This window comes from Amblyomma americanum, chromosome 11, assembly GCF_052857255.1.
Source record: "Amblyomma americanum isolate KBUSLIRL-KWMA chromosome 11, ASM5285725v1, whole genome shotgun sequence".
NCBI lineage: Eukaryota > Metazoa > Arthropoda > Arachnida > Ixodida > Ixodidae > Amblyomma > Amblyomma americanum.
In genome coordinates this window covers 92,283,588-92,307,498 of record NC_135507.1, presented here as the reverse complement: position 1 = coordinate 92,307,498, position 23,911 = coordinate 92,283,588, and the positions used below count along the sequence as shown (strand labels likewise).

General features: G+C 45.8%; 1 long non-coding RNA gene across 2 annotated transcripts in view; it reads right to left on the bottom strand.

Annotated features, from left to right (window-relative positions):
• LOC144110298 (uncharacterized) overlaps positions 1 to 23,911 on the bottom strand; it is a 273,584-nt gene that overhangs the window by 219,132 nt on the left and 30,541 nt on the right. The window contains exons 4-5 of one of the 2 annotated variants that reach the window (XR_013309790.1): positions 21,686 to 21,763; positions 19,210 to 19,736 (exon numbers count right to left, since the gene is read on the bottom strand). The exons of the other annotated variant lie outside the window; for it this stretch is intronic. This is a non-coding gene — a long non-coding RNA (uncharacterized LOC144110298). Of the gene's footprint in view, positions 1 to 19,209; positions 19,737 to 21,685; positions 21,764 to 23,911 lie in introns of those variants that run through there. 2 annotated transcript variants of the gene reach the window in all.

Here is a 23,911-nt window from a genome sequence, read left to right as displayed (position 1 = left end):
AAACGATTATAATTCTCATATTATTACAAGCCAAACGTCTCAACCGAGCTTCCTGGTAGAAGATCTACGCGCATTTTCACATCACGGCGTTCTGACCGACCGTCACAAACACATCAATCTGAGTCCGTGTCCGACTCATTTCCACCAGACAGGTCCATGCTTCGCTGTGCAGGGGACATATCATTCCTGGAATTCAGGTTTGTACGCACGTATACAAGTTTTTGCACTCGTTCCTCTGTGAGGCTGTTGCGCAGTTTAGTGTGCACATTCACAAATTCAAGCCAGTTCCATTCACATGCTGCCGAAGATAGGGGAATCTGGAGTACGCGACAGGCAAGAGGGCTGAAGGGCTGGTTGGAGCAGAGTTCTTGCCACCATGTGGATGGATCCAAGTGTTTCGCAGAATCCCAAACTCTTTCTCTTGACCAAATTCCCTTGCAGGCTCTGTATTTTGCGACGTTAAAGAGCAGTTTCTCGACGTCCAGCGATAGGTGCACTGCCCGGCCAGAACTCCAGTCGAACGTGACTGCAAGCGGCGCGTCACGTAAGCTCTTCCCACGATACCTTGGGTCTAGGAGGTTGGCAGCGGTGTTAATGGGTCATACACAGAACTCCTCACGCTCGCTGATCACATGCATTCCTTGAGCCTGTTCGTCTTTCGTCAATGTGCTAGTTTCCAGCCAAGCCGCGAATTGAGTTGTAATAGACTGGAAGACTTCGTAGACGTCCGACAAGAAGGCGTTGTCAGATTCAAGCGTAGTAATCCCTGAGGAGACTGGTGTCACCAGGTCTAAGCTGCTTCGCAATTGCTTCCAAAACCCATCCTCGTCCAAGACGGCCTGCCGCACCCATTTGTGCACCTCGAGTTCACCCATGATTGCAGTCTCCTGCAGGGCCTCCTTGTTGTTGAAAGGCTTTGTAATGACAGGGTGAAGCCACCCCATTTTGTCTTGCTGGCAGTTTGAGTTTTGTGAAATTGCCTTTGCCGTTCCTTGAGTCCTGCTTTTGTTGGAGCGCAGTAGCAACTACGTGAGTGTTTTTTCACATATTTGATTATTTTTCTGGACGTTTCGTGAACCTTTTTAAATACTTTTAGACGTATGAGGTAGTTGAGGAGCAGGTTCAGACCGTGTGCGGCGCAACCAGTGGTTGCAATGTGCGGAAATTTGTAAATAATATCCTTGCATGCTGCCTGCTTACTGCTCGCAATATCAATAACCAAGGCGATCAATTTGTGGGGTTGCAGAGAATGAATGACATTACAGATCTCGCTGCTCATGTAGGCCACGGTGTGCCGATTCGTGCCTGTTTCAACCGATTTGTACAACACAGGCTGCTGTGTTACGATGACGAAGTTCACAATTGATTCGCCGCGAATGTTTGCCCACCGATCTGTGAGTACAGTAGGACACGTCGAGTTGGTCAGAGCCTGCTCTACGTGCGTTTTTACTCGTTCATGCTCAGCGTTAAGTGGGGGCCGCTTAAAAAATACCGGCTAGGTGGTGCGTAATGAAGGCCGAAGCATTTTCAAATTAGCGAGCCAGTCTTAGTTTTCCGACAGAGAGAACGGCGTGTTCGTTGCATACACAGTCCTGGCCAAGGTTTAATAAATTTTTGTTGCATTTGAGGCGTTATTCTGTCGACATAATGGAAGACCAGCAGAATTTTTTATTGAAGAAGGTTTCAGTGAGACACTGGAGATCTGGTACTCATTTCACGAGACCGCAAATGAACTTCAAGATGGCTTGTGTTGGGCTGCGGCGTCATCATCCTCTTCACTTCTTCACGGCTCTTTTTGCAGTACAAGAGCTGTTTGGTGAGACGTGCAGCGTTAGGGAAGCCATGCGACGCGTCACATTATTTTCAAAACGCCCGCAGCTTTTTTCCCGCAGTAGGCGAGTTACATAGGTTAAAATGTTTCCACACCTGCGATCGTGGACGAAGCGTAGCGAAACATGAAATACGCAGCCACGCTGCAGCGATATACAGACGATAGAGTCCAATAGTCGAAGTTATAACGTTTCGGGTACGCTGTAGCGTGAAGAAACTAGAGTTGAGCGCCGAGGCATCGGCCCGCCGCCGCCGACGTTCTCACTCGGCGCGATCGGCGCACCCTCTAAATATGAATATATTTTTCCCCACAAATCTAGCTGCATTTCAGATTTTGTTTTGTCTCGCTTAATTATTTTCTCAGTCTGTGGCATATAATCATGTAATGGAGTCATCATGTCAAGTGTGTTGCAATGAATCTAACACAAAACAAACAGCAACCCTGCTGTCCACGCGTCTACGCATGCGTGTCAGCAGACAACGCAACGTAGCATTCTGAAACTTCTTCAAAAGCGCAACATGGCGCAACAAGAACCCTACGCGGGGGCTCAGTGGTTAGATCGTTCGGCTACTGATCCGGAGTTCCCGCCGCCGCCGATGAATACCAGGCGCCGCGCCGCCGACGCCGCCGCTTCCGGCTAGAAACGATCGCCACGCCGCGGCTGTTCGAACCCGACACGGCGCACACCACTAGAAGAAACACGACACGCCATTTGAAAATGACGATGGCGATCCTCCACCGGTTCGGTCGCGGCCCTCCAGTGAAACCAGAACTCGATCGAATCGTTTTCGCCGCGAGTTCTGGTTTGTTAAAGAGCCTCAATGTCGCGTTGCGAAAAAAAAAAATCTGTCCGACATTTTTCGTTTTTTTCATGTTCACTCAGATAGAAAAAAAAACAAAAAAGTTGTTTTTTCCCCAAATTTTCAGTGTTTTTTCTTTCGACCCTTCACATCTCTACTAGAGGTGCACCTGAAGGTGACTTAAAGAAAAAGCGTGACGCCAGCATCTGCAATGGCGGAGCCATGCAGCGAGAGTACAATTGCTTAATATGGGCTTAGACCCATCGCTTTTCACTCATCCTTACCACTCCTGGCGCGCTGGTCGTAAAAAGAGTGTCAGAGATCTATGAATGTTAAATATAAAATTAGCAATTCGGCGTATGTAGGCATAACCCAGTAAGCTATCGCGCCCTTATGGCGAGGCGTAAGTGTCTCCTCCATTTGTTTCTGTATATTAGCCAAAAACAAGAGCTTCTATCTCTGCGCACATACCACAACAAAAAAATATTGTAAAGCGCATTCAGTGATAAATAGATTTTATCAAGGCCTAATGTTCAGCTCTCAAAGGAAATTTTTTATGTTTTGTAAATGCAGCAACTCGAGCCGCACGTCTGAAAGAAGTATAAGCGCAACTAAATGGCACAAAAATGTGAAACTCTCCGTATTTTTTACGTTTTCCTTCCATTAGGTTTTCTGATTAAATTCATGCATGAAATAATTTTCCCCTGGGCAGCTTAAAGGCGCGCTCACACTAGCGGGAAGCTTCCCGCGCCGGCACAGCGTCAACGTCGACGCTGCCTCGCAGCTCCTCAGAATGACGCGCGCGCGTTTTCTCGCTGCGGTTGTCTTGGAATGTGGAGAGAGGAGGCGCTGAGGGAGGACCCGAACAAGCAGAAAGAGAAGGGGATAGTCACGTGACACTAGAGAAGACTGGAAAGCGCACCCTGCTAGCTCCCCTCCCGTCGCCCTGGAAAAGCAGCCGCCGAGTGCCCGGCCGGCCGGCTGGCCGGCCGGACGCGCGCAGCCTCCGCCTCCGCCGACGGGGTCACTGAACTGGGACCGACGTCACGGTTCACGGTCGGCGCCCATTGGCTATTCTGGTCACCGGCACGGGAAAAATGGGTACCGAACCCATCGCTCCGCGGGACGGCAGAGCAGGCTGTCCGCGGGAAAAAAACCGGCTTGGGCGGGAAGCGGCACGCGGGAAACGCCCGGCGTTGCGCGTTTTCCCGCTAATGTGAGCGCGCCTTAACAGTTGTTTGACGACACTGCACATTGCAGATATACGCGTAAGCTTGGCGTGTTGTGAGAGATATCTTTTATGGAAAGAAATTATGTACGAGCGTAATTTTGTATTAAAAGCGCACACATGATTATGTGAATATGTACTCGTTTAACGTTCAAACTCGCACCTATCCTAGCGCAGTAAAATGCAACGCATTTCTGGCACAGCGTGATTGCAAGGGCGCCCCTTTTGAAGAATTGTGGTTCTTTAGCGCTTTTCAACGATTCATTAGTAGAAACACAAAAAAGTAAAAAAGTGGCGAACCGCCACCAACAAGGCCAAGGCTTTTTATATGCGGTTAAATATATGCAGTCCCATTCCTTTAAAATAAGGTCTAGAATGATGCAAGTATTTTTCGTAAGTTTTTTCCTAGAAATATCGAAATGCGTTGAGTAAGGCAGCTGAATACAATGTCTTAAATTTTCACTTCGACATCGTAATTGAGGCAGTCTTAACATGTGCCTAAATTTTGATTTGGTGTGCATTCTACTGCTGAGCCCTATTTCCCGATTGTCTCCATTTCCTTTGTACTGTGTTCTATGGTCCCTATTTTAAGAGCAATTAAACGCGTTTTTTTTTCTGTAGTGAAATTTAGTAACGTTCAACAGCTAGGATAGAATATTGTCTCTCAGAGAGCTTCTTATGCGATTTGTGTGTCTTTGTTCTTGTATATTCTGCAGTGGCAACGTTAGCTGATAACAGATTGGTATTAACAGAATAAATGAAAAAGATATTAATATTGAACATGAGTTTATAGATAGGCGAATCAACCAATCATGGGTCCGCAGGTATATAACACACGAGTTTTTAAGCTCTTTATACTCTTTTCTGCATGTGATATATAATTTTTACTCAAAATCCTTAGAGAAATCAAAAGTTTTTTCTTATACCATTTATACAGCGAAATAAGATTGCAGGGTTCTGTTTTTTGTTCAGCAATAAGTAATACGAGAACGTTCAAAGTTATTCTGTACTCTCGGACTTAAGCTCGGTTCTCCTGCTTCGTAATGAAATGTTAATGAGGTAATAAGACTGCGCAACGCCTGTCATCATTAATTTAAAGGTTTCGATGGAAGCTGCCCAGGGAGTCATAAAATTTATTTCTCTTATAGCCACTCAAAAATTTCGCGAGGCTTTGTAGTTGTTGAAATCAGGCATGGTCTGATCTCTCGGAACTTTGCAGTACGAAGTCATATTGCAAAAACGGAAGTTAGAATAATAATTTGTTATTTCCAGTGCGCAGCCTCCATTGCTATTATTTTTTTCAACAGCTGAACAAACCATAGTGTGATTTTTACTGGCTTGCAGCGAAAATGTTTAATGCAAGGAAACCTTTCTGCGAGCAACGTCTAAACATCATCCGCTGAGGTTTTGCCAATTGAAACTTTCCAAAGCATAACTTACTGATATTATGCATACTGTGTTCTTTTCTTGTTGTTTGTGCAAAGGCATTTGTTATTCTTTATTCTGTAAGAAGATTTTGCATTACCGAAAAACCCATGTGGCAATCTTTTCGTACGTGACATTTAAGATAACCAAACATTTCTGCTTAATCACTCCAAAGTGGCAGTAAGAAAAACATCCCGAAGTCAGCAATCTGTATAGAGCAGAGTACAAGTGACAGCCACAAAAGTACCGCAGCGGGTGGCATAACCTCGAAAGTGAAATGTGAAATGTTCTATATTCCAGCTGTCATTAAATGACAGGAATACAGAGTACATATGATATCAAAAAACATATGAAAATCATTACGCGGCTCTTATATCTTTGATGAGAATTTGATATCATTTTCGCTTCGTTGCCATACTCTCTCCATATGATGTCAGTCATGCAGTAACAAGGGCGTTTAAATTTCCTCTTGTCAAAATATGTTCGTGTTGTACGTACAGACCCCATGCGCCAAACAATTTCCGTATGAGCCATGCTAAGAACAGGGCATTGAGTATCGTCAAGTCGAACGTTTACCTAGGCCTACAGTGGCAACGTTTGTCTTTGGGCACCTGTGGGAGATATGATATAGCCCATTACAAACAATAACCCCACCGGTACCTTATACTTCTATCGATGCAAAAGCCTCACCTATTGTTTCGTTCTCAAAGTCAAAAGAGAGATAGCTCTATATGCATATCGCTTAATACAGCCGGACGAAGTGCAGGTGTCGTAAAAAATATGCCACGTGTCGCAGTGGTCGCAGCACGTGGCACCGGTGCTAATACCTGATCCCCATCCTCCTGGTCGTACTTCCTGCGCAGGCACTTTTTCTCGTATTTACCTTTCAAGTCATTAGCAAAATCTGATAGGCCACTAGCCGAAGCCAGTAGAGGCCTCTTTGTACACGTTCACTTTTTCAGCAACGGATTGTACACAAAGCTCGGTTACACATGCTCAGTCATCAAAACAATGGAGGTAAACACTCAGGACCCAATATACAAAGTATCAGCAAACATAAATCTAGGCAAGATAAAAACTTAAACTCAAAGCGGGTAATAATTGAGTATGATGTTACTTATTACCATTATGATTTACATTTCGTAAACCAAAGAACATGAAAAATCTGTTACTTGTTGAACAAACGGGCACCGGCTCTAAACCTATGCGAGTAGGCTGTAATATGCAGTGCTGTTTTCTGCAGAGTAGTAATTGGATCAATAAATTACCTGTATGTACTAACCACACGACTCGCAGCAATAGGTCAAGTGGCAATATAAAAGAGAAAAATAAATTAATTTCCGCACAGATATGTCCAACGACCCTCTGTTCTGAGTGGGATGTAGTACGCTGAAGCAAGCTTACAAGACAACGAATCAGTATGTTCCTGCCAATCAAGGGTGATGCCTAATCTTACACGAAGGTATTTATTGGCGTCAACTTATTCTATCAAAATGTTATCAAACCCAAAATGTAATTGAGTAACCATGCTATGTGTGGGTACTGACCTAAGCTGAATGTATTTTGCTTGTACTTCTTAGACCATTGCCGGCTTCGAGTGGTACACATTTGATGCTTTAAGGAATAAGGATAATTGCGATACGTATCAAACACTATCGACTATTAATTACTTCAACTCGAAGGAGAAATTCGTTAAGGCCATGAGTACGGGTTAAAGAAAAGAACCACGTGAGGTAAGACGGCTTGATATAGGCCCGTTACAGAGCTGGCTCATGTAGGTAGCCGTATTTCCGAGAATCTTTTTAATATTTGTTCATTGTTGAAAGCTGCTCCACGCCGCTTTAACGCTTCGTTTGCAATGAAAGACAAAACCAGATTTATCTCGATTGATCGGATCCAGGCGGAGCCGATTCCACGTTGTTCCAGAATGATGTGGTAACTTTACATGCCGTATCTCGAAAAAGTTTGCTATCACCTTTAAATTGAGCATGCCAGAGAGCGGCGGGCATTCGGTTCGACGACCGCCGAGCACGCTTGTTGCTGCGCCGCCGCCGAATTATTCAGTCCATTTTGGGCGCTGGTGAGCCCAATAAACCGTTTTTTAGAAGAACTAGCTGTGTTCCTCAATCCCTGGACAAGCCCCACCGTTTCGTGAAATTTGGTGGTGGTGCTAACAGATGTCCTTGTCACCCCTACCCCTGTAAGCCCCCAAAGCAGCCCGAACATTCCCGAAAAACTAGATCGCGAGAAAGCCACATAAGCCGTCCCAACCGACGACGAAGTGAGAAGCAGCGGTAGTCTCCAGAGGCGCTCACCTGAACACGGATTACTACCGGACCAGAGGCGAGCAAAGGACGACTCCTCAGCGCCGGTGGCAACCATGGCTACAAAACCAGCCCCAATTATTTTGCACCAGCTCCGACTGCACCTACGCTCAACGCCATATCGGGCGAGGATTTTGAAAAATGGCTGGCCCAGTTTCTGCGTGTCGCCGTATTCAACCGCTGGGATGACACGACTAAAATGAGAATCGTTTTCTTCGCCCTGGAATGCCCAGCCAGAATGTGGTTCGGAAACCGCGAAGGTCCTCTGGCGTCGTGGGAATAATTCAAGCGAGAGTTCCTCAAGACATTCAGAAGCATAATCAGGAAAGAGACAGCGCAGCTGCTTCTATAGTCCCACATCCAGCACTCAAATGAGACAGTGACCGCATGCGTCGGAGACATGAAACGCGTTTTTCGACGTACCAATCCTTACATAATAGAAGAGAACAAGGTGAAGCTTTTGATGCGTGGTGCTAAAGACCACCCTTTCGGTGGTCTGAACGATGACTTTCGCTGACTGCACAAGTGAGGCGGCCACCGTTGAGAAAGCCTTGCAAGCACGAGCACGCCATTTCCCTCCACAGCCTCGTCCTCGACAACCCTCTCGGATGCCACAGCATTCGGAGGCAACCTGCGGGAAACCATCCGCGACAATGTACAGAAATGCTGCGTCGCATGTTACGCTCTTCCAACAAGCCTCAAGTGGCGGCCCTTGGGGAAATCGTCTGCAAAGAATCATAGCTTGCGCTTGGCTCCCCGTCATCAACGCCTCCAACTGAAGTTTCAGCCATGACGTACGCCGCTGCAGCGCGCAGACCTCAGCCCCAACGACACACCCTAAGTCCGCCTCTTGGACGTGATCCAGTTGTTCCGGAATGTCATCCCCTATTAGGAGAATTTGAGGTTTGCAATGAATAAATAAATTCGTGTTTTCCTTCACACCTTATCTTATACGCTAAAAGGTTATTGAAGCGTACGTGTCGTGTTCCATTAATTCGTCGCCGTTTTCTACAGAGCCGACCTGAGGGAAGCTTGGAGACTTAGCAGAAAAAAAATTCGGGCATACTTTTTGTGTTATCATGCATTTATTTTCAAGAAAAAAGTAAGCGAGAATCTATTTTGGAGAGCGGAGCTAGTGACTTGAAAATGCGCATACGCACTACTCAACACAGCTCCATTACCAAAGCATACAGCTCACTGAAATTGTGGCGGTGAACGGTTTTTAATCGCTGGTATTGTCTAATGGGCAATTGAACGATTTACCAGTCAAGTAATTTTTTTGCTTACGCTCCATTTAACACAATGAATAAAGCACCAAAATGGGCTTTCTAACTTCCAACTTCATATTTTCCGTAATATCAATTACCCAACTGGCACATAACAGAAAATGCACCGCATTTACAAAGTGAATTTTTTCTGTTATGTTGTGCAACAAAAAATTGGGACAGGGGCCAGCACAGTTTCAGAAAAAGCCGTGTATTTTCACTGTACAAAATTATGCATAAAATGTCTACGTAGTCGAGAGTGTTTTGGAATCCCTTCTGGCGCCATTACGCCCCCTACACCCCTACATAAGGCACCACCTTCCTCCATTTGTTGCCATTGTCAACAGGGGACGTGTACGGACCCCGAAACGTTAATTGTTTTTATTTTTTTCGTTTTTTGGCGAGTGCTTCACTTTTCTGTTATTAACAAGTGTCTACACGGCCGCGTTTTGGTGTAAGTATAGGGCTTGTGTTCCTAAGTGGGAACAGGTCGGGGGAAAGTATTTAATTCCACACATGATTTTTTTTATTCTTTGATTTTTTCTTCGTCACTTGCCACTGACACGAGGTCATATTTTCTGCCGACTGAGACGCGACCGCTTGCATGTTTCAGTTTTTACGGTCTTCTACCCTTTGACTGGAAAGTAGCACAACTTGTACATATTGACAAATCAGTAGATTAACTGTATCTGATGACCAGCATCTATCAATTATTAGCAGCTGGTGCAAAGTTTGAGAACATATACTGGCGAGTATCAAGAGGGATTTTCCCAATTATAAAGGCGTTTATTTACGTTCCAACATGGATTCCGAAAATAAATGTCACCAGTTACCCTACTGTTCACTACCATTTCTGGTTTCTCTACAATTCGGGAGATAGATATTTTTCTTACCGTTTACAAACGACTTCCACACGTTCCACACAGGTAAGCTATTGATAAACTGGAGCTCAACGTTTTCCCCAGTACATAGTCCAATTACTTGATGGGTGTTTAGAAAATAAGCATCAGTATGTTGCTTTGCATTGCTTTATGGGGGTTTAACGTCCCAAAGCGACACGTGATATCAGGAACACCGTAGTGGAGGGCTCCGGATAATTTCGACCACCTGTGGTTCCTTTACGAGCATGACATCGCACAGTACATGGGCCTCAAGCATTTCGCCTCCATCAAAATGCGACCGCCGCGGCCAGGGTCGGAGAAAGTGTGATGCGGTCAACGATAGCGTTTTCGAATCCCTGGGCGTAATTTCTGGTGTACCGCAGCGAAGCGTACTCGGTCTCTGACTGTGTTTTACTTAAATAGTGATTCGCCTGATTTTCTCTTTAATTATGCATCCATAATATTATTCAAGGATGACTGCATTCTGGGAGGGAGACCACTGATCATTGTTTTAGTCAAGATTTTATGACGGCTATTGACCGATGATATGTGGACTGCAGTACGAGATTAAACATCAAGAAAACTTACTCCTACGTGTTTGGAGAAAAACTGCATTAGCTCATTCCATTAATCTTTTCAACACTCCGATATTGAGTAAGTGTACAGCCATGGGTAATTAGGACTGACACTGCGGAGGAAGAGGAAGACAAAGACGTTGTTTGACCTACTGTCGCCTCAGCTCTGGTTCTTTACTCAATTTTGCCTAATTTACCTAGATTTATGTAAATATTCGAGGACGGCTGCACCTTCATGGCGGTGCTGTCCCTATGGGAAGAGTACGGCTGCTGCGGCGCCGTAGACTGGCTCAGAAGTGGCGGCCATGGCTTCTCAGGCTGTGGAGCGACCATGTAGACGACCACCCGTCCAGCGAGACCTCATCGCTCAGTGGAGTCAGTCAAAGATCACGGACGGTGACGAGTCAGTGGCCGATATGGCTGACGTGGACAACGAGGGCTTCAAGTTGTTGAGTCATCGCAAGCAACGAATGGTCTGGATCCCGTTAGTGGTTGTGCCCCCAGAGAAAGGGGTTGATTTAAGAGAGAGGAATACCATCTTGCTTTTCGCGGCCATTCATTCCCTGCTGGGATCAGCTCCGCTTCGTATAGTCGGCTCACCATGCAAGGGGCTCTTCAGCTGGATGTCTCGACGGAAGACCAGGTTGACAAGATCTTGCAGAGCTCTAAGATTGCTGACATCAAAGTTAACATGCAGTTGCCCCATTTCTACATTAAGACCACCTGTGTTATTAAGGGTGTGCCAAAGCGGCATTCAGAACGCCACCTACTTGATTATTTGAAACCACAAGGTGTTCTGCACGTGAAACGACTCGAGCGTCGTGTGGAGTTTCAAGAAAAAGAATGGGCTGTGAATCTTACCAAATCTATCGTGCTGACATTCGCTCCCAACTCAGAGCGGCCCGAAAAAATTGATCTGGGATTTAAAAAACACGCAGTTGCCGATTTCACTAAGCTCTTCCACGGTGTCTTAGATGCCAACGGTTTGGGCAGGTGGTCGAAGTTTGCACAAAGGATCGACGCCGTAAGCGTTGCGGTGGCGACCACGACTTTAAAGCCTGAAAGGCCGATTTTGCTTGCGCCAATTGGGGTGGTGATCATCCAGCGAGTTTCGGAGGCTGCCCGTTCCGTGTGAGCGCTCTGCACTGTCGGGTATCCTTGTCCGAAAGCCCAACTGGTCCCAACACCCAACTGACCGAGACGCCTGTGTCAGGAGTAGACGAGCTCCCAGAGTTGGAGTGTGATGTTGCGTTACCCAAAATGTCCCTAAGAGACCTGAGTGCAGCAAGAGGCCAAGGCCTATTTCGTGCGGGTAGGTTGCCCGACCCCCCGCAAGAAGTGTCCATGTTCCTAAACGACCGGATCACAGCCAGACTCGACGGCAAGGGGGCCTCTCATATGCACAAGTGACAAGAAAACCAGTAACTGCGGTCAAGAGTGCATCCCCATCGGCATCATTTGTGTATATTATGGGTGCGTTGCGCAAAATAAGGAGCTCAAAAATCAAGGTGTGTCTGACCTTCTTCATGTTTTGTTTGGGGCCCTGCGTTCACATGCTCCAACGATGCTACCTGGTAACCTGAAGAACTTCCTACTGCTCGTGCTTTCTTATGAGTCCCTAATTACCACCTTCGCAGCGAACTTCCTTGCGATCTAATATGAATGGCATTAACCCTCGTGGATCTCATATGCACCGAAAAATGCTGTTTATATTGAAGTGGAACTGCGTTGGGATTTTAAGTCGGTTAGCTGAAGTAAAACTATTCTTGAAAGAGACTTGTGTTCCAGTATTGGCCCTGTCAGAAGCTGGCCTGCCAAGCGTGATATGTTTGACTGGATAGGTCGCCCATAAAAACTGCAGCATAATGTCATTGCCTCCAGGAAGCGCCGCGCGTTACACAATAAGGAAAATTTTCCATGTTTCTCTAAGCGTTGCCGATCTTTGCACGGATGACATTGAGGTAGCGGCTGTGAGAATACAGCTCGACTCGAACCCTTTCTATTGCATTTGTGTACGTGTCTCCGCGGAAGAAGGTAGCATTGGATTTGTTTCTATAGCATCTCTGCGTCCACTGCCTAGGTCATCGAATTCTCTGCGGTGATTTCAACGCCTATCATGCCGTCTGGGGTGACATCAACATGGATTCCCTTGGACGCAAACTCTAGATGTTATTGACGGTTTGGACCCGTGTGTTGCCGATGACGGAAGCCCTCCTTTCTTCCGGCTTCCAGCCTCAACGACAGCTATAGACCTGACACGGCATTCACCTGACGTCTGCGTGAGGCGGTCAACAGCACCTGACCGCATGGGAAGTGATCGTTATCCGATTTTTGTGTTTGCTGCCGACTTTCGTATGCGTGGTCCTAAAATCAGCAATGTGGTCAACTGGGACAAGTACAGAGAGCACCTAGAACGTGTGTCTGGTGATGTTGTTGACAAAATGATTTCTAGTAAGCTAGCAGCAACTACGGCGGTTAAGTTACCTGATCATTTTCTTGTCCCGGATTTAGAACTCAGGAACCTTTGTGCAGCGAAAAGGGGGGAGCGCCAACTCGAGCGGAAGAAGGACGACAGGCAACTGAAGACGACCTTCGATAGGCTGAATTCTGCCATTAGACGGCACACGAACAAGCTGTACAGGTCGCAATGGGCCTCATTCTGTGCTAGTTTGACTGTGTTCTCGCCGATGACGAGAGTATGGAGAGTTATTAGGAGCCACGCTGGCGAATCTCGCGCTTCGAAGCCTGTTGAAGATCTTGCAATACGCAAGGAAAAAGCTATTGCGTGCGTGGCAGAGGAATTTGCACACACACTTGTACGTGCTAATTCTGGAATAGATATAGGTACACCACCTGCTGCCTCAAGGTCTATCATGGACGTCTCGTTCACGCTTCGTTAGCCATTTTTCTTGACGTTGCAAAAGGTTATGACAACGTACTTCAGAGCTCAATTCTGAACAGTTTGCAAGGCATTGGTATACAGAGCCATATGTTAAGATTCATTTACATGTTTATCACTGATCGTGCGGTTCATGTACGATTAGGGAGTACCTTAAGCACCGGAAGGGTTCTATCATGAGGTGTGCCTCAAGGTGTCCCCAATCCATTGGACTGGTCTGAGTGCATCGCACGAATTTGCTTATCATTTTTTGGGGAATGTTTCCTAAAGCCAAAAATAGTCGCTCCTTCCCACACCCATTTCCTCCACCCACTCTTCTACCGACTAAGCCCAGTATGCCTCGTTCGTTTGGGTTTCGCGCTGTAAAAAAAGGGCATAATTGTTTTGAAATCACTGAAAAGAAAGGGGTCCGGCTGATTTTCAGCATATACTGCAAGTTTCATTCTGCTACAATGCTAATGGTTAAAAATAAAATTTCGCTTTTTTCAGTGCACCTCAGAATTAACCGAATTTTCGTCCTTTGTGAAATTCTCCAACAAGCAGAAAAGATTCCATCACCTAACTTTACTCATCTTTCTACTGCCAGGCGCACACGACACATTGTGGAGCACAACCTGCATCCAGTATTTGCCAGAAGAAATTCGTTTAAAGGGATACTGCATTATAGGGGTTGAGACATCAAATTTTGAGGCTACAATAATCTTTTTATGGGCTTCCTCTGTATGCAAGGTCACCCGCGGTGAAGCACTGGACGCCACAAATGCTTAAATATATTAAAATTCAGCTCCAAAAGGCCCCTAAAAGCTCTTTCTCATTCTATGGACCCGTCGTTAGTGTTAATATTTGGTAACGTGTGTAGCCATGTCAGTGAATAGCACTGACATCACGGCACAGTAACGTGACGTACTATGAACGGCGACGTGCGGCATTGTCGAAGAACTGCATCGGCGACACGGCAGCCGGCACCATATATCGGCGGCCGAGCGAAACCTTCCCTTCGATGAGACGATGACTACAGTTTATCTTGTTTATACCTTCTCCGTACAACGAATAAGCGAAACGAGCGGCTACAATTTCTATGTTCACCATTCGGCTCGGCTGCAGTACCAATAGGCCTAGCGAGTCCGCCGGGTTCGTATAGGCGATGTCTGCGATTGTGGACAGTGAGATAACGAGTTTTAGGGAATACAAATAGTCATAGAGGGAGGTTTTTACAACGGTGACGTTAAATCGAGGATTGTTTACATCTTAGGACGCAAATACCACGAGCAGGAAGCGCAGCTGCTTGGCGGTGCGACCCAGTCTGTCGACCAATGCTGCAGGCGCCCGCGGCGGCAGGTAACAGTCGTCGGCGTCGCTTGAGGGCAACAAATTAAGCCATTTCATTTATCTCAAATGCGCGCCGAACATTCCTCTAGATAATTCAATTGATATTCAAGTGCTGCACACATCGGAAAAAGGAGAAAAGAATGTTACAACGAGTCAGAAGCGCTGGTCCTTCGCGGTGTCAAGAACCTGGCTATTAAGTGTTCCCCAGGCGGGCGCTGGCATTCTTCGGTGATTCTTCCAAAGATCGCACTGCGCAAACAAGTAAACGCACAAGCAGCGCAAAAGCAAAGAGCTTGTTTAACGTAAGTGGAACTCAGCTTGCAATTCATGCCGAACTAACGCGCATTTGCTGACTGTATACAAATGCAGATATATGTAAACAAAAGTAGCACCGAGATGCAGTCGTCGTCATGGGCGCATTCTTGGGGCAGTTACGTACCGGTGCGGTAAATGCTGAATCTTGCAGAATTGTCCGGAAGCATTCATTTAACGATTATATGGACTGTTTGCTAAACTAACAGCAGATAATCAGCAACCACGGGACCCTGAGCAGCCTCTCGCAGCGTGGCTACTCGGGCGGAGCGAAGTGAAGCCAGAGAAGGACAGTGGACGGTACGAAAACTGGGGCATCGTGCCGCTGTAATGTGGCCACGGTCAGCTACAGGTCACCGACACAGTCGTCCGCCGAGCTTCGGCGTCAGCGCGGCAAAGCGAAATATGTACAACGCAGAAAACGGGCTGGCGTACGCGGTATACCGACTGAGATCGGCCGAAGCGAGCGGCTTAGTTTCAGGACCGAGTGTTGTCCCTCGCTCGCTTGGCTTTTCTCAGCATATCGCAGTAACGGCCACGTTTTCCGGCAGATTCCGAAAGACACAGCTATGCACAGCGCGTGTACGAAAGCAGACGACGCAGCAATACGTGCGTTACAATTTTTTGGGGCCCATTTGACCAGGGTTGCTGCTCTTCCATGATAGTCACGTCACAACACACCCCGGCGCCCAGAAACCGAAACTGAAATCGCTCATTATAAATAATGCAATATTAAATTATTTACCGCGCATATATGAACTTCACAGCGTATATCACCGGTCCAGGGGCAATATCACGTAACGTGTGAAACAAAGAACACGCCAACCAAAAATTTGTTGTCTCCACCCCTTTAAATTTTAGGCGGTCTAACTGCACTGCAATGAAAGCTCGCGTTCCTAAGTCGAGTGAAACCGCATCGTTTTTTGCTGGAAGCCAGCGAAAAGCACTTTGTCCCCTCATTTTTTCTTTGAACTGGTGCACCTGGCGGCGCCCCGAACTACTGCTCCTTGGAAGCTGTGACGTCACCCATTTCCCTGCCTCAAAGCCGGGCCGACCCGGCCGCTTCGGCGTCAGGGCGTGCGCCTGCTGCAGCTGCGTGGGCTCTAGGCGCGACGTAGGGGACGCGCTGTGATTGCCGCCACTTTGTGCGGCACTTGTTGTGGACGTGCCCAGCGACGGCTGCTATCAGAAAACGGCTCCTCAGGGAGGTTGGCCTGCGGTGGAACCGCGAAAGTGACTTCGTGAAGTGGACAATGGACAACCGTTTCATTCACAACCTCTGCGACTACCTCAGCGCAACGGTTCTTCACTCCTTCTTTTAACTTTCAATCCCGTGCATTCCTTCCCCCCTTTCCTTTTTCAACTTATGCCTCATGGCACACTTCTCGAATAAAAAAAAAAAAAAAGATTGCCGCCACTTGTGTCCGGAGTAGTTTGAGCTCGAATTTGATTCACGTGGCTGCCAGATGAGCAAAAGGGTGGAGGTGCCAAAGTGATCCCGCTAGAGGTTGTAATTGTAGTGCGGAGGGGGAACGTACACGCCATATCGTGCCTTCCCAAAGGATGCTAAGATATAAAGAATGGATCCGTGTCGCGCAGCTTGCCTTCGCGAAAAAGCTTCTAGGTTCGAATTTTATATCGCGGCAAATTAATCGACAGCGACTAAGATATAAATCTTTCTCTGTTGCTAATCGTCATCATGCCATTGAAAAGACAGTGCCTCAAACCTCACGCTTTGCCGTACACAATGTCACGAATACTTGTGAAAGAGACATTCTTGAAGACTTTGAGCCAGCCAGGAGGAAGCGGTTGTTGCTGTGTTGCTCGATATAGCGGCAATGGTGGTCGACTAACTATAGTGCCTCGCAATACCAGGTGGCAATATTCGCTAGAAAGTGCGAAACCTTAAGCATTCATGCTAGCAGTGCTTTAGAGAAAAGAGGTCCTAAATTACATGAAAATTACACGTGACTTGTAAAGAGTGCAGTTTACTGCAAAAAATGCGCATTCAGTAGCGCATGTTATTGCGCATAATTGCGCATAATGGGAAGGCTAGAAACGTGGCAGCATTTGTTACAGGTGTATTTGCGTTATCTAGAGACCATTCGGAAACAACCTCCGATGGAAAATCATGTCGGATGCGACACGAAACAGAAATACAAATTATAAACGCTCTCTTCTCCCTTATTCCCAATTAGCAGTATATTCAGCAAACAAACCGCCCGCAGTCAATATATATGCTTGAACGGGTAGAAAAATATGTACATCTTCTAATAGTGTTTTCATGCGAGCATGCGCCGATGAAAAAAAATTGAGCGGAGAGGTTCTTCGCCCATGCCTGAGAATATGCGAAAAAAATAACGCTGGCAATATACTAACATGTCAATTCTACGAGAATCGTGCGGCTGTTCATGAGAGTTACGCACGCAAGTCTGGCTGCGTAGTAGCAGAGCTCCAGTCACAAAAATTTCGTGCTGCCTTCTCTATGCCGTGTCAGTCAGTTGGCTGCTTCCATATGTGGAGTACTCACTCCGCTCGACATATCCTCCATGCTCATTTTACTCGTCGTCGCTCGATGAGGCGTCGGGGTCGGAGCCGTATCTCTAGTCCTTGTTCATTTCTATATCTTTATTATACATTCGTTACTCCTAATTTTGAGGATTTAACTTTTGATGTGTTCCACGTTTTCATGCAGCCAACTCAGAGCTTTCAGGCTCGACCGCTCAACCGACAATCCAGTCGTTGATGCGTGAACACTCCTTTTCTTGTCCCTTGTCTTTTGTGACTGGTGTTTTTTTTCAAGTTACTATGAACTAACTGGCCCGCATTTCAACCCTTCTTAACCGATGCCAGCACACTGCGAAGGGAGCAGGCCGCCGCGAGACATGTGACGTCACGCCGGCCTCCCGCCTGGGAGGGGGCAACTGGAGCACGCGCACGAAACCTGAGAAATAACGCCATCCGCGCAAAAGTACGTGAAATAAAGACTGCAACTTCAAATTATCGCACCTTCTGAATCCAATTTAGGCGAGTTGACAGAACGTCGCAATTTACCGCACTATCCCTTTAAATAGAGTTTCTCAAAGCCATCTTCAATTGGAATTCGCTTCCAGAAACACTTTTTCAATCTGTAAATTTCAGCCAGTCGTTGGAAGAAGCGTTGCTTTATTCGGTTGCCTAAAGTTATAATAGTAACAATAATAATAATATTTCCGCATGCAAGAAGACGCCAAAGATGACGAACGGGTCTGCGAGCGCGAGGCTGGAAGAGGAAGAACCTGAAACGCGCGCGGGGACTCTTGCTGGTTGATCACTAAACCGTTTTATCTGTAAACGCTCCTCGGCGTTCTACCGAATCGTGACAATATTATTATTTGTTTGAAATGCCATCAAAGGTTATGCGCATAAAAGACGACACGAAGAGAGAGCAAACGACAGAAGACACCTGTCGTGTCTTGTCTCTTCGAGTACGCTTTTATGCGCATATCCTTTGATGGCATTTCAAGTATCAAGCGAACTAGCCCGATAACAACTTTTGATGAAGTTATTATTTATTAATGGTTTATTTCTTCTCGTGGATTTATGCTGTGTGTTGCATTTTTACGCACCTAAATAATGGTGTGATTGTTATAACCTATACCGCCCCTTTTAGGACCACATCTGCGTGCAGTATATTGAAATAAATAAATTGCTGTGGAATGATCGTAATGTTGTGAAACATTCCAAGACGTTCGCGAATCTTGTCGTTGCTCTCCACGCCTTGTCATGAAAGTTTTCCGTGACTGATCATAGAATCACAGCGCTTGCAGACGAGGAGGCCGAGAGGACACGCACACAACTGCGCTGTGCGTGTGTGCCCTTTCTGCCTCCACATCTGAAGCGCTGCCCTTTTATGATGACTGACAAAAACCGACATGCCCAGCAAAACACCCAGCTCAAGTTTTTTTCCGTCACCAATAATTTGAGGATGCCAAGAGGTGATTCCGACCTTCGGCGCCACCGATCTAGTGCAGTTGCTGCTATCGCCGCCGTCGATGTGTTCGAATATTTATTGTAAACGACTTCGTTCTATAAAGACAACGCGTAGCTAATGCCAGCGTGCCCATTCTTTGCAAATAATATCTGAGGGTGTCGATATTGTTCTCTAACATGATAGCACAAGATTCGTCTTCTGCATGTCTTTCTCCAGATGGTGAACTTTCTCTGTGTGAACATGTTATAGTATTAAGCTATATCGACTGAGTATGTGTGTGTTACATCAGTAAAGAAATATTACGCTCTGCACATAGGCGTACAATTTTTACGCACTCTGCAAGGACGTCAGCACAGACCGTACAATGCCTGTATTTTCTTCAGAAAAAAAGTTTCTTCTCCGAATGCGTGATACGGGAAATGAAGTCCGACCGTATCTTTGCCGAACAGTTTCACGAAGATTGACTTCAGGAGGGCTCTTTTGGAGTTTTCGCAGCGCAGCTGGTGATTCCATAATCCCAGGGAAATGACACTGCGTTTCGATGTCAACAGTTTTAGCACCTGTGCGAAAACCAAATCTAAAATCATATTAGTTAAGTTACATAGTTGAACCAAAGAGTACAAATAAAGCGAATTCTCGCAGCAGTCACCAGCGCGCTCTCCTTTCGTTGCGGATATATTTGTCAGTAAATCTTCTTCACATCGTTTAAATTTTGTTGTAGTGCATTGCATTCGGTTTGATTGTAAACATCGTATACAGGGCCGGTGCAGTTGTTGGTAAAAAACTCCTCACAGCATGTATGATCACCTTTAAAATCACCATCTCTAACCCACAGCATACAAGAAGTGAACAGCGTTCCATTTTTTTTGGGTTCCATAGGCGAGCTGGTGGCATCTGAAAAAGTGTTTAACAAAAAGCATCACTTCTATATTATTGTAAGCGGTATGAAAAAAAACAACAACCAAAACATTTCTGACACTAGAACACCACATCGTCTCAGATACGTTACTCTAGTAATGCTTGTCTCTTAATCATCACCGTGAATTGAATCCCCTGTGTTATTCTTTCCAATTCCCACCTGTGCGTCCAGTTCAGAGAAAATATTTATATAATGCTGCTGAATCGACTCCTCATACCTAACATGAAGTCTTAATGTTTAAATATCTCCTTAGAGTCTTTTGTACTAGGAATTGTCATTAGCTTATCTTATCCAACACCAAGGGTTATTGACGTTTGTCAAAGGTGCCTGACGGATCATCGCTTATGCTGTATCTGCTGCGACCGTAGTGTAAAAGCGGCACTTGAGGTCAGTGGAGGCGAAGCGCGCCGTGGCGCCGCCTGTATCCCGTAGAGCACTCACCTATCTAGTATCTCGTTTTATTTTCCTTGTGAATTTGCGATTTGTATACTGACGATCGCCACAACTCGGCCTTGCATACCCAGCAATTCTGGACAAAAGCATTTTTGAGCGGGAAACACTTTATGAATTTTTTTTCCCATATAATATAAGATTTCACTATAGCACTCAATATACCTGCAGATCACGAGACGTCATTCTTACATTTTTTTTTGCTATCAACTTTTTTGCTATCGTCAAAAGCGTTCTCTACTGGTTTTCTATAGGAGTCTTAACTGTTAGATGCGATCGATGGGAATACTTTTAAATAAGGATTGTGCTACCTATTAGATGACTGGACCTTCAATATTTTCATAAGAGTGCCTTACAATTTTCCAATTTTCAAAATATTTGTGAGAGAAAGTTGGACGTTTAGCGAAGATTTGTATATTGAGGATCGCCGCAACTCAGCCTTGGTTGTAGCGCCTGTGCATGCGTTAGCTGCGCCTCCCACAGCTGCGTCATTTTGCCGCAGTGAGGACAGAGTTCGTTGCTGGTGATTCAAAATTTTTTTCTGGTATCGTAACGTAATGTTCAGCTCAGTTTCTTACATTAAAGCTCCCCGTAGGAACTATTACTTAAGGTACAAACGAGAGCATCTCTTTATAAGTATTTATTGAACAAAATGGTAACTGAAAGAACTTGGCTTCCCGCTGTGTAAGTGTAGCGTCGTACTTTTTGCTCTACGGCACTAAAACAGTGTTTGCTCTGCTGCTTGAGGTTTTGTGTGATTAATGATACCCAAGCATAAATCGAGGAGCAGAAACGTGCAGGAGCAGGTCATGATTATGTAAAGAAATAAAAGGGGGTAAATGTTGACTCCGAGGCAGCCGCAAAAGATGAAGGGTCAAGAAAGATACATAAAAAGTTCTCAGACCATGTCTCTTTTGCGTCGTCCTGAGAATCAATTTTAGCTGTGAACGGACCAGCCGAAACCAAAGTATCACTTAAAATATTACCACTCTGCATGGCCTCGTAATTTCCAAAAGAATCCAAACGCAGCAATGAAGGGAAGAAAATTACGTGGGTAGATAACATTAGGAGGCACCGGACAAATGGTCTGCCCTAGCTACCAGAGAACAAGGGTAATCACGGGTCAGCAGTAGAGTTTTCGTTCTTTCGGCGAATGGAAGTCTGCTGCTGTTGCTGCTGAGGATGATGATGAAGATAAGTTCTACGCAGTGACAATTCGTGACTCCTGCAGCCCGATAGGTTAAAATTGTGTCATTTATCTTCAAACATGTAGCCTTTAGTGCATAACCATGCAGAAAACTTACAAGCGTATTGCTGTTTTTCACCCGTAGTGTGTGCTAAGTTTGTTAGCAATCAAGTGGAATAACTTCGCTTAGAATATGTAAAACTGGGCTTATTCGTTGTTACTGCAAAGAGAAAAATGATAATAGGCAAACACAAGCACAAGCAGTATTCAAAAGAACGACCTACTTACTTCCGAACAGGTACGTAACTTGAACAACACTGCAGTTCGGCTCCGTATAGAGGAATAGGTATGATGTGTTCACACGACCTAGTTATTAAAACAAAAGCATTAGCGCCCCAACTTGAAGAAAATCGATCTGCTGCTAGGAGCGAGCAGTGAATGGACGATTCTCCCGCATGCAGAAGTGCAACCACCCTGCCACGCGGCGTCCTTTCTAATACAGTTCTAATACTCAAATCTAAGTAAAGTTGGTACAAGAAGATCGACAAAGTAATTGGCACGCTATGTTCACGCTCGCGTCATGTAACCCAATTGGCCTGTAGTTTTCCTGAGTTTATTTTCTTTACAATGAGAGCTCTATATCGCACCAACAGTGAAAACGCGAGGCCGTAGACCCCAGCGCATACTCCATTTCGATGCACTCACTCCCCTTGAATGTTTCCTTCAGTCGCAGGAATTGGCATTGCCGCCATGGTAAATTACGGTGGTCTTTAAAGACTGCACTGTTTTCCTTCCTAAAAGAATTATTTTCTTTCCAGAAAACTAAAGCTACAAAAGTATTCACCTCTTGGCATTTAGTAGGTAAGTTATACACATTCACTGCACCTACACAATAAACCTGCTCATAGCGCTTCACAGCCATTATATAGATGTTTTAGCGGTAAATTAGAACAAAAATCATCTCAGTAGGAGTTGTTCATTCAGAAAAGGTAAAATTTGAAGCATGGAACTTATCCTTCTACCCAGCCCGAAAGACCATCACCCATAACCAAGGCGTTGTATACAAAATCTCCTGCTCGGTCTGCCCGGCGTCGTACGTAGGGGAGATGAAGTTCGCGGAAAGAATGAGGTAGCACAAAGCAGACGTCCGACAAATGAACCGTCAACGCAGCGCTGTGGCCGAACACTGCGAAGCATGCGACCACCGAATCGACTTTGACGTCACTGTTGTACTGGAAACCTAAGCTAACCCGCGCAGGAGGCTTCTACTCGAGTCGTGGCACACACCACAGATACGAAAGAGTGTTAAGCGCTCTCTGTGGACACTTACTTTTTCTTACATCCATGGTTTGTGACCACTGACCCGGGAGTACTCCACATGAGAGCTCAAAAAGCCAAGCTGCGCCTCGCCCGTAGTCACACAATGAAGATGGGACCGATCCGGTCCCGAAACATCGTGTTTTTCCAAAAATAAACTCGGCTGCTGTCAGTTATCGTTTCTCCAAAATTAAATTTTGCAACCAAACAGACTTGTGTCCAATGTTTTCCTTTTAGGTAGTATGAAAACATCGAGGAGGAGAACCTGAGCGACGCGTAGTAATAGAGCGTTGCTTTATTCTTGTTTGTCCGTGTCGGTGTCATCACTACTAAACTGTAAAAGAAACTGTCGTCGCCGTCATGAGGTGTAAACATAAAAAGAACTGCAGGCCAGTACATGGTAATAGCCGCGCTGTGGCATCGGCCAAGTCCCTTGGCTGCTTGACTTGGGACCCACTTTGTTCACCTCTGCTCATAGAGCTCGGCAACGAACACTGGCTTCCTTGCTGGCTTCTCGGCCAGCGGAGGCGCTGCATTCAGCCGCTTCTCTCAGCAGTACAGCGCGCTCGGAGTCCCTTCCTTGTTTCCATGCTTGACGCGTCAAACCACCCGTCCTCTGTATCTCGACCTTAAGTAACGCGTTCGTTAGCATCGCCACTTTGCTACCCTCGTGTGCGGCTACATAAAGCTTCCGTTGACGACACATGCGACCCTTTCTGTCTCTTCACTCTGTCGGCTCAATTAAAAAGTCAAAGGGGCAACTTTATTACCGCCGAGCATTTGAAGCTGACAACAAACTGATTAAAGATGTCGAAGACCACGATATAACCGGTAGGAATCACTACGTGCTAATTACAACACCTAGTACCACGCGATTCTATTTTATTATAGCGCGCTCTTCTTTAGATTACCTGTAAAGCCGTTTCAAATTTTCGAACACTCAGGTTTTAAAAAAATCATATTCTCTTTACCATTGCAGCCCAACCCTTGTACTGCAACAACCTTCATAACAATGCACGCGCCAACCTTTTTTTTGCTAAACTATAACTTCGCAGTGCGGAAATGCTTTTGCCATGTCGCTGAATTGCGGGCTGTGTCGACACCCAGAGATTGCTGATCATTATTTTGCTCTGTGCCATTATTCAGTATTTTTGGAACGCACTGCAGCGAATTGCTCAGACTGGCACGGAAATAGAA